Genomic DNA, 16,872 nt, shown 5'->3' on the forward strand with positions numbered 1-16,872 from the left:
GTAAATGTAATAAATAACACAATCAAATCTCAAAAGTGACCCCATTCCCCACTTTCTCCATCACATCAGATCCGTCACACAAATTGGCCTCCAAATCTCCAGCTGTTCTCTGGCCTCAGCTTATAGCAGCAGAGGGTGTGTGTGTGAGTGTGTGTGTGTGTGTGTGTGTGTGTGTGTGAGAGAGAGAGAGAGAGAGAGAGAGAGAGAGAGAGAAACAGACAGACAGACAGATAGACAATCCCCCCTCAGCCCTGTTCTGTTCAGATGCTCACCCCTGTTAGGCGTGGAGTAAAATAGCTGTTCCCAGAGTCACTGCTCAGATGGGAGGGCCAACTCCTCCCAGTTTCTTGCAATGGTCTCCACTAACACAGGCTAGCAGCCACTGGCAAGCCGCTTAGGCACAAACAGGAGGTGCCAAACACTAACAAAAAGTGGTTGGTTGCAATAGAGTTCCTCAGTCAACCCTGCTCCCCACTGCCTAAAATGAGCCAATAAACTCATATGTCTACTGGTTCAATCAGTTTGGTCTAACTCACTCTAAATAATAACTAAGCATACAGACTCCAGTTGCCGAATGTACCTTAATATGAATGCTTTTGCGATATTGCTCATGTGGATACCAAACACTATTTCCGTGAAATGTGTTTGATATATTTACAGCTGTTTTTCTTTTACCTATACAGTGGTACCTTGGGTTACATACGCTTCAGGTTACATACGCTTCAGGTTACAGACTCTGCTAACCCAGAAATATTACCTCTGGTTAAGAACTTTGCTTCAGGATGAGAAGAGAAATCGTGCTCCGGTGGCACAGCAGCAGCAGGAGGCCCCATTAGCTAAAGTGGTGCTTCAGGTTAAGAACAGCTTCAGGTTAAGAACGGACCTCCGGAACGAATTAAGTACTTAACCCAAGGTACCACTGTACATTATTGATTGGTTTACGGTTCTTGTGAGCTGCCTTGTGCATCGGTTGGAAAAGTGGCTTATAAATTAACTTGATGATGCTTGGTGACTTCTTAATTCATGTTACTTAAGTTGCCCTTCAGACAAAAACATGTTTGAATTATTTTCTATACAGATGGCTTCCATGCAAGAGCAAAGTAATGTCTGAACAAATCCAAAATCCTCCTGTGGATTCATTCTCTGCATTTATATGCATTCTAAAAACGGGTGAGGGGGAGAAGAAAAGTAGATATGGTCCAAGAGGATTTGAAGACTTTTTAGCTTGGGTGCCCAGAATAAACACTGACAAATTGAAATTGCGGCGTGGCCAGAAAACTCTTATTGTGGATACTAAAAGTTGTGTATGCACAGGTGGGAGTTTCTATTTAGATCCAGCTGTTTCCCCCACACCCAGCCAAGCAGACAAACCACATTTTCGACTTGCATGTTTAAAACAGTTTGCAGTGTTCCAAATCTAAACCAAGATAACCAGCTGCTTAAAGGATTAATTTTTTTCCTGCTGCTGCATCTCTTTTGTGTACAACTGATGTGTTTACAAGTTGATTACAACAGACTTTTAACATTTTGATAAAACTGTTGTTGTTGTTTAAAAAAACAGCAGCAACAATAACCCACAAAATTCTATTCACAGGCTTATGTGCAGTGGGCATGGATCAGTTTCATCCAGAATGGTAGTTCATAGTACACACATTGTAGGCTATTCTTAACACATGCACGTTGTGGCCTTGTTACAAAAAAAGGTAAAAAGTTTGGGATCATAATTTACCATGATGAAAACACAGACTATTCACTGTACATGCTAGGACTGTTGCAAACCCCAGAGATTTCAGTCTTGCACTGCCAACTTGTTTGGCACTTTCTCTGGATGTGAGGCTACAAAATATCATGCTTTTCCCACACAAAAGAGGTTGCAGAAAAATTCTGTATTTTTTGAGATAGGCCAGAATACATTTTGGGAATGGTGAAGCTTTCCCGTCTTTTCTGGTTCCATAGATGTCCTATATGTTCTTTCTGTAAACTGCTTTGAGGTGGGTTTTTTAAAAAAACAATCATGCAGTAAATTTTATTATTATTTTTTTAAAAAAACACTGAATACCAAATAGTTTTGGCAGATTCCCAGTCAGATTGGGAAATAGTCATTGTATACACACACTCATATAAACATAGCACAGGGAGGCTGATGGGATTTTCTTTTCCTGTGCAGCCCAAGTCAGTGAACTGGAATAAACAATCATTGACAGCCTTGAGTCTCTTTCTTGAACACATGCATTGTGATGGAAGATTTTTAGAAAACCTTTTTTTGGAAAGAAGTTTCTCTCTACGTGCACATTTTAGGCTTGCAGTCCGTTATGCTCAATGGTGCTTACTTTTGAGTGTGTGTGTGTGTGTGTGTATATATATATATATTTGCTTTCGTAGATTTTCACGGGTATAGGAATGCAGGTTTTGGTGTCTTCGGGTGTCTTCCCGTGTAAGAGTCGGGGTGTCTGTGCGACGTTTCGACGAGGTCTCACTCGTCATCTTTGAAGATGACGAGTGAGACCTCGTCGAAACGTCGCACAGACACCCCGACTCTTACACGGGAAGACACCCGAAGACACCAAAACCTGCATTCCTATACCCGTGAAAATCTACGAAAGCAAATATCTCACCTCTACGGGGAGGAAACCTTCCAGCTGACAAGAACCTACGAGAATGAAGATGACGAGTGAGACCTCGTCGAAACGTCGCACAGACACCCCGACTCTTACACGGGAAGACACCCGAAGACACCAAAACCTGCATTCCTATACCCGTGAAAATCTACGAAAGCAAATATCTCACCTCTACGGGGAGGAAACCTTCCAGCTGACAAGAACCTACGAGAAATGAAGATGACGAGTGAGACCTCGTCGAAACGTCGCACAGACACCCCGACTCTTACACGGGAAGACACCCGAAGACACCAAAACCTGCATATATATATATATATATATATATATATATGCTTTCGTAGATTTTCACGGGTACAGGAATGCAGGTTTTGGTGTCTTCGGGTGTCTTCCCGTGTAAGAGTCGGGGTGTCTGTGCGACGTTTCGACGAGGTCTCACTCGTCATCTTCAGGCTGGTGCTTTCGGCTTCCAGTAACAAGAAGTTCCAGTAACAAGAAGCCGAAAGCACCAGCCTGAAGATGACGAGTGAGACCTCGTCGAAACGTCGCACAGACACCCCGACTCTTACACGGGAAGACACCCGAAGACACCAAAACCTGCATATATATATATATATATAGTTGCACTGTTAACACATTTTAAAGAAATGTTGTGAAGATTTCTTTGTTTTTGGAAGATCATTTTGGAATGATCTTTGGGAAGATCATTCAGGTTGAACCTACAGAAAAGTAAATAAACACTATTCTTCCTGGATATACTCACAACCTATACTTTGTCTGTTCCAGATGCCAGGATGAAAAGATCCAGCTGCCAATGGTAAGATTCACATTACTCCAGGTGCCTCCAGACCACCGAGGTTTCATTCGTGCTTTAATACTGTATTTATGGTCCTATTTAGCAGTATATTTTATGATTTTGCTGCTATCATCATGGAACCACCCTGATAATTTCTAAACTGAACTTGAACTGTGGTACAGTATGTATATTTATAAATCATATTAAAATGTATTTTTAATAGGTTGGGGGCAATCAAGATGATACCCGTTGGTTCTTTCCAGCACTATGATCCTGTGAATGTTAGAATCTACAAGAGGAAACCTGGTGAACCAGTCCGACTAGACCCTTTGTTAAGCTAACCAGTTAAGTCCTTCCATTTGCATGTCCAAAGAGGTTGCCCTGTTGCCATAGAGACAAATGGATAGGTCTTTTCCCACTTCACCTGGCTGGTCATCATAGGCAAGAGAACAATAAGCCAAGGGACTGCATTGCTGCTTCACTGTGATGCCATCTCTCCTCCCTAGGAGAGTTCATTCATTTATTCAAGATTTGACTGTTGCAGCAAAGAAGGAATAGGAAACTTCCTTTCCATAAACTTCCTTAAGTACACTTATTATAGCACTGAAGCCAGTGTACTTCAGGAAAATGACCTTTATCTTATTGTGCAGGTAAGTTGACTGTGTAGTGCCCTTAAACGCTCAAAATGTCCTACAGGGCTCTCTGAAAGGATTTATATACTTTAGTGTTTCCCAAACTTGAGTCTCTAGCTGTTTTTGGACTACAGTTCCCAAGATCCCTCACTACTGATCCTGCTAGCTAGGGATGATGGGAGTTGTAGTTCAAAAACTGACAGGAGACCCAAGTTTGGGAAACACTGGTATACATGAAAGCACTATTATCTGATTTGGCAGCAAACATATTTATAGTCAGCGAATCTTTTCAAAATGCTTGGTCTCCCTCTGTCCACTTTAATATGAACTATAATATGGACTCATAAATGTATGTCATTTTAAAAGGTAAAGGTAAAGGTACCCCTGCCCGTACGGGCCAGTCGTGTCCGACTCTAGGGTTGTGCGCCCATCTCACTTAAGAGGCCGGGGGCCAGCGCTGTCCGGAGACACTTCTGGCGAGCCGGCACCAGCGCAGCACACGGAAACGCCGTTTACCTTCCTGCTATAAAGCGGTACCTATTTATCTACTTGCACTTAGGGGTGCTTTCGAACTGCTAGGTGGGCAGGAGCTGGGACCGAAAGACGGGAGCTCACCCTGCCGCGGGGATTCGAACCGCCGACCATGCGATCGGCAAGCCCTAGGCGCTGAGGTTTTACCCACAGCACCACCTGCGTCCCGTATGTCATTTTACCTTACATTAAAGCAGGGAAGGGAGAGGGGAGCTGTGGCTCTTTAGATGTTATTGGAACTCCACTTTCCACCAGTCTCAGCCAGTAGTCAGGGATGACCAGAATTGTAGCTCAGCATCTTCATGGCCACAGGTTCCCCACCTCAGATATATATATATATATATATAAATATGTGCCTTTTTGCATTGACAAAAACACACCTGTTTAATTTCTTTGTGTCAAGCTACTGTTAAAGGCACAGGGCTTTAACAGTTGGCAACCTTATACAAGTTATGCGGAATCACTGCACTGCCTGTTTGCATAAGAGCTCAAATAATGCCTTTAGGGCCTGATGCAGTGGCCATAAAAATCAATGGCAGGAACATCTCAGAATGTCTTTTTCTGAAAATAGCCTTACCTTAACATGAAATCTGGCCTACAGTTAAGGAGAGTTGAGGGTGGAGAAACAAGTAGGTGGAGCCTTTCTGGACAATGGATATAAATCTTTCCCCATCATTTCCTGTTGAATTTCTGCCAATAAATTTGTGTTCTCATCAACATTGCTTTGTGTTTCATCACACTGTTTGTTACGTACATTTAAGGTTTAATGGTCACAATCCCTCCTCTTTGAATTTCATTTCCTACGGACCTCACTGCTTCTCTATTTCCCTCTCCCCCCCCAAATATGTGTGTGTGTGTGCGTGTGCACACACACACACTCACACACACTCACACCTGTCAACTTAGAATAACACCATGCATTTGATGAAGTGGACTCTAGTCTACAAAAGCTTATGCCGTAACACATTTGTCACTCTTTAAGGTGACATTGGATTTTTTGCTGGGTTTTGCTTTTTACGCAGTTAAAGACTCTTTTCTTCTTTATTTTTTTAATGGAAGCATTAACCATGATCCATTTTCAATTGTCCATTAAGAAGTGCCTCCTGACTGTGAAACAATTAACCTTTATTCGAGGCGGACACAGCTGTGTGTGGAATCTGCTTCTCCGTTCCATTGGACACCTGTTTCCATTACATTTATTACCATCCCTGCAGAGTTGCAACAACTAGATTGCTGTGGACAGAACTTCTCTGATTCCCATAAAGGCAACATTAACAGAGGCAAGCTGGCCAGGAAGACAAGCAGCTTATTCTGCTAAAGATTGTACATACATTCCTGTTGGCTGAGGAGCAGGCAGCTGTTTTATGGTTTTAAAGGACTGGTATCACCCCGCCTGATCTGTTTTGCTTCACCCTCAAACAACCCAACATCCACACCTGTATGAGTTTATTTTGTATTTCCAATATTTTCTAGAATCTTCTCTCCAGCTCATATAAAGGACTTGCCCTTGGCCAGAGTTGGAAACTGAAAGGGGGAAGGGGGATCACTGTGTGTTATCTAATCCATGGGTAGGCAAACTAAGGCCCAGGGGCCGGATCCAGCCCAATTGCCTTATAAATCCGGCCCGCTGATGGTCCAGGAATCAGCATGTTTTTACATTAGTAGAATGTGTCCTTTTATTTCAAATGCACCTCTGGGTTATTTGTGGGGCCTGCGTGGTGTTTTAACATGAGTAGAATGTGTGCTTTTATCTAAAAGGCATCGCTGGGTTATTTGTGGGGCATAGGAATTCATTCATTCCCCCCACAAAAAATATAGCTCTGAGGGACAGTGGACTGGCCCCCTGCTGGAAAAGTTTGCTGACTCCTGGTCTAATCCAAGTACAGGAAGCAATGAGAAACACTTGACTTCTGGACAGAGGCACCAACTTGCGCCAAAGATTGAGGGGCCAGGTGACATCACACATGCATCATGTGGCGTCACATGGCATTTTGGAAGGAGCCAGGGGACGAAGCCAAAAGCGGTGGCCATTGGCTCCTTTTCTCTCATGCTCAGCAGTCTTCCATGGCAGAAGAAGCAGCAGCTGGCCACTGAAGCGGTGCTTGGCCTCCTCCACCCCCTGACAGTAGGGGACATTGGGAGGCAGCCCAATGAGCCTGCCTGGAGCAAGTTATGGGAGGGACATTTATTCTTCCAGAAGTGCCACTGATGGGATGTGCCCACAGTGTGGAAGAGACCTGTGTGTTCCTTCCCTGTTTCCCTGTTCCACTGACAGCCCATCCTTTATTCTGTCCTGCTTTAGGCATTCTGCCACTACGACAGCGTAGAATTTTGCATTCTGATGTTGTATTTGCTTATTCAGTTCAAAAAAATTCTTTCATAAAATTTATACACCTGAAAGCGGTTTACAAAAGATAAAATCAGTAAGGTCAATTAAAAAATACAACCCTACTTTAAAACATACAATCATTAAAATACCAAAACATTGGTAGCAGCGCACCCACCAAATCCTATTGTCCCTTAGCCAGCACATCACCAGTACACAACTGCTGTTACGCTACGATCCTGTGCACTTACCTGAGAGTAAGCTTGTTCATCAATCATTAGTAGTACAACTGCTGGGTTGCAGTGTTGTTTTATGCTTACGGCACTCTGGTAGCTTCAGCAGAAGAGAGGCCAATAAACGCTTTAAAGAAATAAAACAGAAAGACATTTAATAAGCAAAGGCTCCCTGCAAAAGAAGGAAAGGCCATTTTTAATATTTTCTTTTTCATTCATTAGTATAGCGACACACCAGGTCTATACACACAAAGAGAGACTTTACCTTTAACCCCCCTGGTTAAAACTGGTCCTCAGCCAAAGTTTTAGTGGGCTGATCTAACAATTAAAACTTGCAGTTTTACTTCCAGGGATTTTAGCAAACAACAGTACTGTAGCTGTGGCAAAATCAGGAATGCATTGTTAAGGCAGAAGTGACAGCTTGGGAAAGGTGTTAGGCAAAATGCTCTTCAGCCTCAAGCCTTCCCTTGTGGCTTAATTTAAAGCATTAGCAGTGAAACCTGAAAAAGTGAAAGCAGCAAATATTAAATTGTAAATACCAGGCAGACTGTGGTGTAAGCAGATGTAATTGCCAGACTCGGCAAGGACAGCAAACATCGTCCCGCTATCAGAACAAACTCAGCTGTTAATGGGGCTGCCAGGTCAAAATACACCACAGTATCTGAAATGGAAGGCCTGTGTGTAGACTTTGCATGAACATATTGTACTTGAGCTGGAACAAAGATACCGTTTTCTAGATCTCTGAGTAATAGACAGAAGGTGATGTACACATGCAGCTTCTATGGGTAAAGTAGAACACAAGTTCTATGTAAAGAATCAGAGTTAATGCAAAGCTATAAAGTCCACAGAAGACATTATTAAAAATAACACAGATTGTCATCATCTGAAATTTAAAAAAATAATTTTTTTAAAAAAATACAGTATTACTTTTCCCCTTCCCTTTTCGTTTTTAGTCTGAGAATTCACCAGTTAGTTATAGTAAGGAGAGAGAATAGAAAGAAAAATAAAATGAAACATAAAATTAACCTGACTTGCTGCCAACACCCATAGCCCCAACTTCACTCTAAAAATAATGAAAGGTGGGGGAAACCAGGAAGGCTCATCTCACAGAAATGGCTGTGAATAGTACATGTACAGTTTGTTCCATCACTTTATTTCCAAGAGGACTAGACCTACTTTAAAAAAAAGGGGGGGGGGAGCTCAGAGTCTGGGGGTCCAGCTGACTGAAGGCTTGCAGTACATCGATACAGTCTGTGTACCCACTTCTCAGTGGTCCTACTTCATAGACCCAGGTTCAAATCATGTGCATGGCCAGGGGGGCAGCTGCCCCCCTAAATCAATAAAAATAAAAGCCAATACAAATATGAGGTTCTGCCCCCCCCCCCCAACGAAAGCCTACCCCACCAACAAAAATCCTAGCTACATCCATGGTTCAAATCCCTACTTTATTCCTTTATTTCAATATTTATAGGCCACTATTTCAGGGCAAAGCAAAGCAGCTGACACCATAATACAATAATAAAATACAACCTCACATTTCAATAAAAATAAGCAGTTAAAGCAGCACGTGTTGGCATTACAAATTCTGAAACGGTTTCAAAACCGCTGCACAACAAATCCTTCAAGCAAACAATGCAACCTGAAATGATGAGACTTCTAAAACTCATTTAAAAGCCTGGATGGATGGGGCCTGCCTCAACCTGTATTTTCCTCCAATTGCTTACCCATTTGTGGCATGGAAGAAAAGTTAAGGCAAGAGTGACATGTTCTGGTTGGCTGGGCAGCCTGATTTGGAGCCGTTTCATTAAAGGTTTTGCACAAGTAAATAGCGACATGGAAGGTTGCATTGCAAATAAAAGATAAGCAATATTGTCCGACTAGCACTTGCACTTGATATTGATCCTGAAATGCGTTTCAGTATCTTATATATGAAAACAAAGCATCTTTCTTCATGCTGAAGGTATTGGGTTTCATTCTGGAAGGGCACCAGTAGAGTTTCCCCAGGACAATAAAGATGAAAGCAAAAATATATTCACAGCTATCCATTTTTTAATGCTGTATTCCAGGGGCAATAGCAGACAGGTTGGCAGCAGTGTTGGTGGAAGAAAGTTACCAAATGGCTAGGGTCCTGGGCTCTCTCAGGTTTCACATGTACACAGGACATGTACACAGGACGGCCATACTTAATACAATATTGCACTCACATTTGTGACTTTAAGGATGCTGAGAGTTGTTAGGAGACCCAATTCCCCTCACAGAGCTACAGTTCCCAGAATTCCTTGGGAAGAGGGACTGATTGTTGAACCACTTTGTGAGGGGAAAAGGAGAGGCTAAAACCCCCCACATAAAATAATACCACGTTTTCTTTTTCTGGAGCTTTTGATACTAATTTCAATTCCATGGGAACAATACTGATTTCCTAAAACCCCCATTAAAAAAAAAAGTTGAGATCACTAGAAAAGCATAACTTGTATCCTGGAACATTATGATTTACACTTGCATTCATTCTCCCTCTCCATCATTTTGGCAGGTGTTAAAAATTATTATGAACTCCTTAATGAGGGTTCATCCTTGTTACAACATGTACAAAGTGCCTAGCTTCTGAAGAGGAGCTTTACAAAAAAAAAGACACAATGCCTTTACATATGATAATGTCTATTATTTTGAGAAGGGTTAAGAGCATTCTGCCTTTCTCCCCCATTACTATAGCAACAGACATCTGTGAGTAATAGCTCTTTTAACTGTGTCAATTAGGCTTACATAAGAGTATTTTAATGACAAAAAGCCTGTGCAAAGTGCAGTCTAAGGTCTGGCAGAAAGAAAACTTCACACTCCAAGTGTTAAAAAAAACCTAAAAAAAAAAAACCCCTTGCCCCAACTTCCATGTGCAATAATTGCCATGTTCTGCATTCGTTAGCTACGGTTCACTGACGTGTTGTAGCTTTCCGTTAAAATCTGGAAGTCCGTTTGCTTCTCAGGCTCCGGGAGATAGAGCGAGCACTTGTTCGGTGTCTTCTATAAAAAGACAACAGTATTAGGGAGTGGGGAGGAGAGATGGCAGGCATGCCATGCCATGTGGCTGTGCAATGCCAGGACTATTACCACCATAACATAAACTCTCTTCAGGAGTTAGGACTCCCCACAGAAGTAGCATCATGTGGAGGAGAGCTGGGGTGAGTTGTGCCAAGAAGCTCTGCCTCCCTATGCCGCCCCACACGAGCTGGAGGGCAAAGGTGTGAGCAAGGGAGCCTCCTCTACTTGCATAGAGGTCTATGACACAATTTAAAGTCCTGGAAGGCCATAGCTCTCTTGGGAGGCCATGTTGTAAACAAAAATCTGCCCTTTCCCCCCCTTATGGGGTATCCAAGAGCCCATATAGAGTCCTTACGTAGGTTCCCTATTGGTAGGAGAAAATAACAGAGGCCAACCAGAGAATATTGAGAAGCAAAGCAGCTAGTAAGCCTGATCTTTATTGATCTGTTGCAACAGGGTGCTCCCCTCACTCACAGGAAAGGAGGAGGAACCCAGAACAATGGCACGCAAGGCCTTATATAGACATTTTAAATTCCCTGCCCTGGAGCTCAAGACCACCCCTCCATACATCATACATACAGCACAGAAGGGGTGTAACCTAAGACCACCACCCCAGATACATCATACCTACATCACAGAAAAGGCGGTCTACAGGTTACCTGTTTAATGGTCACTTGATTGGATTGCCTGGGGAGCCTGGCCAGCCTTTTGTAATGATAAATACTTAGTTCCTGAGCCAGGTCACAGGCTCACACCCTAGTCATATCTTAAATGTGCCCTTAAGACAGGATTTGTGAAGGAAAAAGATAATGGGGAGGTTTCCCACTTTGACCTTGCAGAGAAATAATTGAGGTCAATTTGTTCAGGACTTTTTTTCTGTGGGGTTTTCAGACATGTGGTTTATATATTTATTTATGTATGTGTTTGCTTGGTACATTTATGAACATTTATCACATATCTAAGACCTTAAAATTCTTATCACAGCCACAAAGATCAATGTGCTAGCTCTATTCCCCACAACCTCCAAATTGTCATTTTCATCACCATCATGAGAACAAGCTGTATAAGGGCCAGTGGTCTATTTAGTCCAGCATCCTGTTCTGACAGTGGCCAGTTGCCGATGGAAAGCCCAAAAGCAGCTAGCTCCTGAGAACAACAGCACTTGCAATTCCCAGCAGTTGCCGTTCATACACATACTGCCTCCGATAGCGGAGACAGAACTTAACCACTGTGGCTAGCGGCCATTGATAGCCAAATCCTCCAAGAATCTGTCTAATCCTCTCTTTTTTTTTTAAATTAAATTTGTATACCGCCCTCCCTCTGCAGATCTCAGGGCAGATAGCAACGTAAATTTACAATATAAAAACCACAAAATACATAGAACAACAACAAACCCCAATAACCCCGCCCCCTCCCACAGCACATTTTTTATTTTATTTAATAAATGAAGCCATCCAAGTAGGTGGCCATCATTGCCTCCTGTGGGAATGAGTTCCACAGTTTAACTATACATTCCACAAGTTGGAGGGCACCTGTCTGAAATGGTCAGCTGCCCCTGTATCAGTGGAGACTCCCCATGTGTTTCAGCATCTTGATTTTCCAGGACATGTAAAAAAACAAAACAAAGGCCTATAAGAAAGCAAAGCTGGTCCGAAAGAAAGAAAGAAAGAAAGAAAGAAAGAAGACAATGAGTGCTTGCTCATTACTTCATGGCATTTCAATTGGTCATAATAAATGTATTGCTCAACTGTGGAAAATGTCAACTGGTGTGGTGATGACATGTTCATCCCTGCACACACATGCCACACGTTTACTTAACATGACGGGAGAATGCCTGGGATTTTACTGCTGCCAATTACCCAGAACTGAACAGGAAAGCTGGTTTGAAATGAAAATCAGGCTTGCTCATTCTGCCTGTTTATCATCAATGGACAGTAAAGCCTTTCACACACTTTGTGTGTGCTTCTCCCTTGCTCATGCTATGTCCATGTATGATCATGGCTGCATACATAACATTGGTGCTTTTTTTCTGGGGGTATGCATACCCCCTAAACATTTTGTGAATCTAAGTTTGGCCTCATTGTGGGGCAGTATTTCAATATGAGTAGGAAAATGAGAGTACCCCTAAACATTTTTTTTAGAAATAAAGCACTGCATAACATATATTTAAAGGACATACCCACCCACCCCCCAAATTCCTGGGGACTGTAGTTTACCCCTCACAGAGCTACAATTAGCACCTTTAACTAAAGTTCCCAGGATCCTTTGAGAGGAAGGAAATGTGCTTCAAATGTACAGTTGTGTAAGCAGCCCGCAGCCATGATCATTTTACAGCTCTGCTTGCATGGTTGAAACTAGTCTTCATTTACAAGCTTCTCATAAACAGGCAGGCCTCCAAAACAATACAAGCTTCAACCACGCATATCTTGTGTGAGACGCTGCATTGTTTTTACCAAAATATAATTTACCTTTGAAGAATGTCAGACATCAAATTATTGTTTTATGATTGATATATTATATCGTGCTTGAATACCAAAGGATTTAGTTTTAGTTGTTTCAGTTGTTTGGATTACAGTACTTTTTTTTTTCTAGATAGAACATCCTGGAACAAAAAGGTCTGTTAACTTTTTAAAGGACTACTGACTCATACTTTTACAGTACATAACAGCTATATAACCACAATGCTTTGTAACAACATTCTTCGTCCCTGAGGAAATTAAAGTACATCATAGACTAACATATTAATCTGAGAAGTGATATTTAACTGGAATGCTACTGTCTCATCTTGTTTTAACAAAACTAATAGGGAGCTGAAGACAATTTAAACCAGAAAGAGGAATGTAGCTGAGGTAAAATATAACTTCCGGGTGCAAGTTTGTTTTGCATTCAGATTCACTGAGATGTCTTCAGAACAATATTATTATTATAACAACATTTATAATGTAAGAACTTCTTTTTTGAACCTTTTCCAGCTCTACAATATCCTTTTAGAGGTGAGGCAGAACTTTATTTATTTGAAGTATTTACGTATCAGTTATTAACAATACTAGGGACGCGGGTGGCGCTGTGGGTTAAACCACTGTGCCGTTTGGGCTTGCCGCTTGAAAGGTCGCGGTTCGAATCCCTGTGATGGGGTGAGCTCCTGTTGTTTGGTCCCAGCTCCTGCCAACCTAGCAGTTTGAAAGCGCACAGGGCAAGTAGATAAATAGGTACCACTACGGCAGGAAGGTAAATGGAGTTTCCATGTGCTGCTCTGGTTTTGCCAGAAGCGGCTTAGTCATGCTGGCCAACTACAACCCCAAGCTCTTGTTCCAGGCCCCATTAGTGTGTATGTCAAGTTATCAGATTTTTTTTTTGTCCCAATATGCATCAGTTTGCACTTTCTTACACAGTCTGGGAAGATCCTTTTGGGGTTATCTGCAATCCTTTTCTGTTTTAGCCACCCTAAACAATCTGGTATCATAAGCAGAGTTGGCTTCCTCACGGCTCACACCAAATCCCCGTAAATTAATGAACTTCTTAGCAGAATGCTAGTATTACTGACAGAGGAGTCAGCCTCGTACACAGTGCAAATACTGCTTAGGTTACTGCAACAGCACACTGCAAGCAACATTATACAGCCTGACTTTAGCCGAGAGGAAGAAAGAAATGGGAAGACTGAGAAGAAGTTGCTTAGCTTGGACAGAGAAACAAGCAAGCTTTAAACAACTGGCAAGATGCCTTATAGAACCTCCTCTGTTGGAGCAGACTAATCACACTTTCAGTAGTTAATGCATGGATCCAACTCCCATGTTCTCATTAGTCTGACATATTTTCTTACTAGCCTGCTGAGTAGCTAGTAGCCAGCATTTTAATGTTCCTCTGCAACCAGGATGGAAACACAAATAGCCAAATGTGGCCTTCTTCCAAGTAGCAGAGAGGAAGGATGAAGAGATCCATGCTCCACTGGACTGTATACTTGGCCCATGGTTACCAGGCAAGTTTTTTAATTCAAGGCTGCAAATCCTATACACATTTCCTGAGGCTACATCTCCCCAGGCTCAAATGGGACTTACTTCTGTGTAGACATGTGCAGGAGAGCAGTGCCAAGACAGCTAGTTCAGTTTTCTGGCCTTCTCATCAGGGTACCCTGAAAAGCATCTGAAGAACCCATCGTTCCTAGGGAAAACAGTTTGAAAAACAACGCCATAGAAATTAAAAGCTAGGTTTCACTGAGTAAGGGTTAATGGTTTTATCTTTACTTTTGTCTATACAATGTTTGTGTTTGGCTCAGAAATCATCCTGTTAAAAATGAAGTGTCTGGTAGCACCTTAAAAAAGAATGCGTTTATTAGATAATACCAATTCAAGGTGATTGTGTTGACAGGCAAAATCCTAAACAACTTGGGTCTCAAATAGCTGAAGGAGTGCCTCTTCCAATCTTCTTCTATGGCGACCAATCATAGCAAAGTAAGATTGTCTTCCATGAACATGGTCTTAACAGTGAGTCCGTAAGTGACTGTAGGGGGCCAATTCTGGATCCACATGTCCTTCCACAGTGGGGACATAGGTTTCCAGGCAGGAGCTAATCACGGTGAGGGTTTGTCAAACATGACTTTCTCTTAGCTCTTTTCTCCTTTTCACCCTGAGTTTATGCTTTTTCCAAGTCCATGACACCTTTGGTAAAGGCTGTTCTCCGACTGGAACGCTCGCAGGCCAGTGTTTCCCAGTTATCAGTGCTTATGTTACATTTTTAAAGATTTGCTTTGAAAGTATTTTTAAACCTCTTTTGTTGTCCACTGGTATTTCGCTTTCCACTCCTGAGTTGGGAATAGAGTAGTTGTTTTGGAAGCTATTCCAATATAGACCTGCAAGGATGACCCTGCTAGCAGTTCTGACGCTATGTGAAGTTTTGTGAGAGGGCCTTTTCTGTGGTGGCCCCCAAATTGAGGAATGCCCTCCCATCTGAGGCATAGTTGGCTTCATCACTGTATATAATCAGTGTCAGGTCATAGAACTGTAGAGTTGGAAGGGAACACAAGGCTCATCTAGTCCAACTCCCTGAAATGTTGGCATCCTTTGGCCAGTGTGGAGTTTGAACCCATGACCCTGAGATTAAGAGTGCTCTACTGACTGAGGTATCCAGGTCAAGATGCACCTTTCCACACAGGATTTTGGGTGTCGACAAAATTTTATACTGAGCTGCATGTAACCCGCTTGGGGCCTCACGGTGGAAGTGCAAGCTATAAATAAGTAAATAAAATTGTGGCACAAGCTTTTGTGGAGTCTTACTGTGTAACTGTGCAAACTTAATAACCTCTGTTGGGGGCTCTGCAATACCAAAATAATATCAAACTAGTTTCAGTTGGTTGCCAATGGGGGAGGATCAAGCGAGGGGGTGGGGGGACAACGAAACAAAGGGGCAGAGGAGTTGCTTGGCTTAATGTTTCCAATTCAAGCATTGACCTATATTGACCTGCTTCCTGGGCCTAAAAGCACACTTTCCCATTCTGGTGAAAAAAGATTTACTTCCCTGTGGCTTTTAATCGTCAATCTCCCAGCAGACCTCTGTTTTTTCCTTTAAGGCGTTCAATAATTTGTCTGTTTCAGCAGCACCCACAGAGTCGCCATAAATCACTGTTTACTTAAATGCTTTCTTCCCCCCACTGGGATGTCTAAGGGTGTTTTGTCATCAGTGCATTTAGGTTATCGAGCCTCCCCTCCCCACCCTTGCACACAGTTTGGAGGGCCATTCACAATGCTCACTCAGCAGAGCATAATGCTTGGATCTCATACTAGTATTTTTTTAACAATGCTGAGAAAGGCTTTAAAAACACCAGTTAGTAGAAATCTATGTTAGGTGGAGAAGGGAGGGGGGAGAGTGGGTGGGTGGATTAAGTTTCAGATATGAAAAAGAAGGTTCAGTAAGTACCAGGACTGCAGTGCTGAATAAAGAATCTGCTAGAATATTCTCAGTAATTGTGTACATTTCCTGCTGCAACGTCTACTCAAAAAGTAAATTCCATCGAGTTCCCAATAACTGGCTTTAGGATTGCAGTGCTAGGCTGTGCCTATATCACAATTTATTCTAGTTCTAGTGTACTCTTACTACTGGTGTTCACGTGACATTAGCCACAATCCATATGTATCCTGTAGTTTCTTGAAAAACACCGCTATTCAGTGCATTTTCCTTTCCATCTGATTTAAAAACATAAACTGTGGTTAAGCTGAGGTGTGTACATTTGAGACACCTGTAGCGTGTGTGCAGATGACAACAATATGCACAGACGACTGCTTCACTGAATAGTTTTGGGCGCTTGCATGGGGAAATCAAATGACATAATGTGCATTGGGTGAAGACATCCCTGCCCCCTCTCCTGTGTGACTTCAAAGGCAACGTGGGCGAAACGCCCTTGCTACATTTTAATCAACTAATGCGCACTTAGCCTTAGTTGACTTAAAAAGTGCCCTTAAGGAATCACATTAATAAAAGCTAAAATTTGTAGCCTGTATCGTTTATCTGAATTAAACAAATATGCGTGTATGTGCTTAATTAATCTCTTTCAGTGAGTGGTGCACAAGGCTTTGGGAATCGTGATTGAGCCCCCTCGTCCCAGTTTGCAGCGAACTCCCTCACCTATCTTTTGAAAGGATACTTATAAACATAGGTAAAGTCCTGCATGATCAGATGAAAGACCTGTCTCATCCAGTTGCTTCTTACAGTGAAC

At 42.3% G+C, this 16,872-nt stretch overlaps 1 long non-coding RNA gene across 3 annotated transcripts in view; it reads right to left on the reverse strand.

Annotated features, from left to right (window-relative positions):
- Positions 1 to 15,342, reverse strand: part of LOC309539650 — a 27,985-nt gene extending 12,643 nt beyond the window's left edge. Inside the window, exons 1-2 of one of the 3 annotated variants that reach the window (XR_014222911.1) lie at positions 14,222 to 15,342; positions 7,152 to 7,260 (exon numbers count right to left, since the gene is read on the reverse strand). This is a non-coding gene — a long non-coding RNA (uncharacterized lncRNA). Of the gene's footprint in view, positions 1 to 7,151; positions 7,261 to 7,398; positions 8,122 to 13,554; positions 13,858 to 14,221 lie in introns of those variants that run through there. The other 2 variants (XR_014222912.1, XR_014222913.1) reach the window with 2 other exon arrangements.
- Between the last annotated feature and the right edge of the window lie 1,530 nt (positions 15,343 to 16,872).

This window comes from Podarcis vaucheri (genome assembly GCF_965113315.1).
Source record: "Podarcis vaucheri genome assembly, chromosome: 8".
Taxonomy (NCBI): domain Eukaryota; kingdom Metazoa; phylum Chordata; class Lepidosauria; order Squamata; family Lacertidae; genus Podarcis; species Podarcis vaucheri.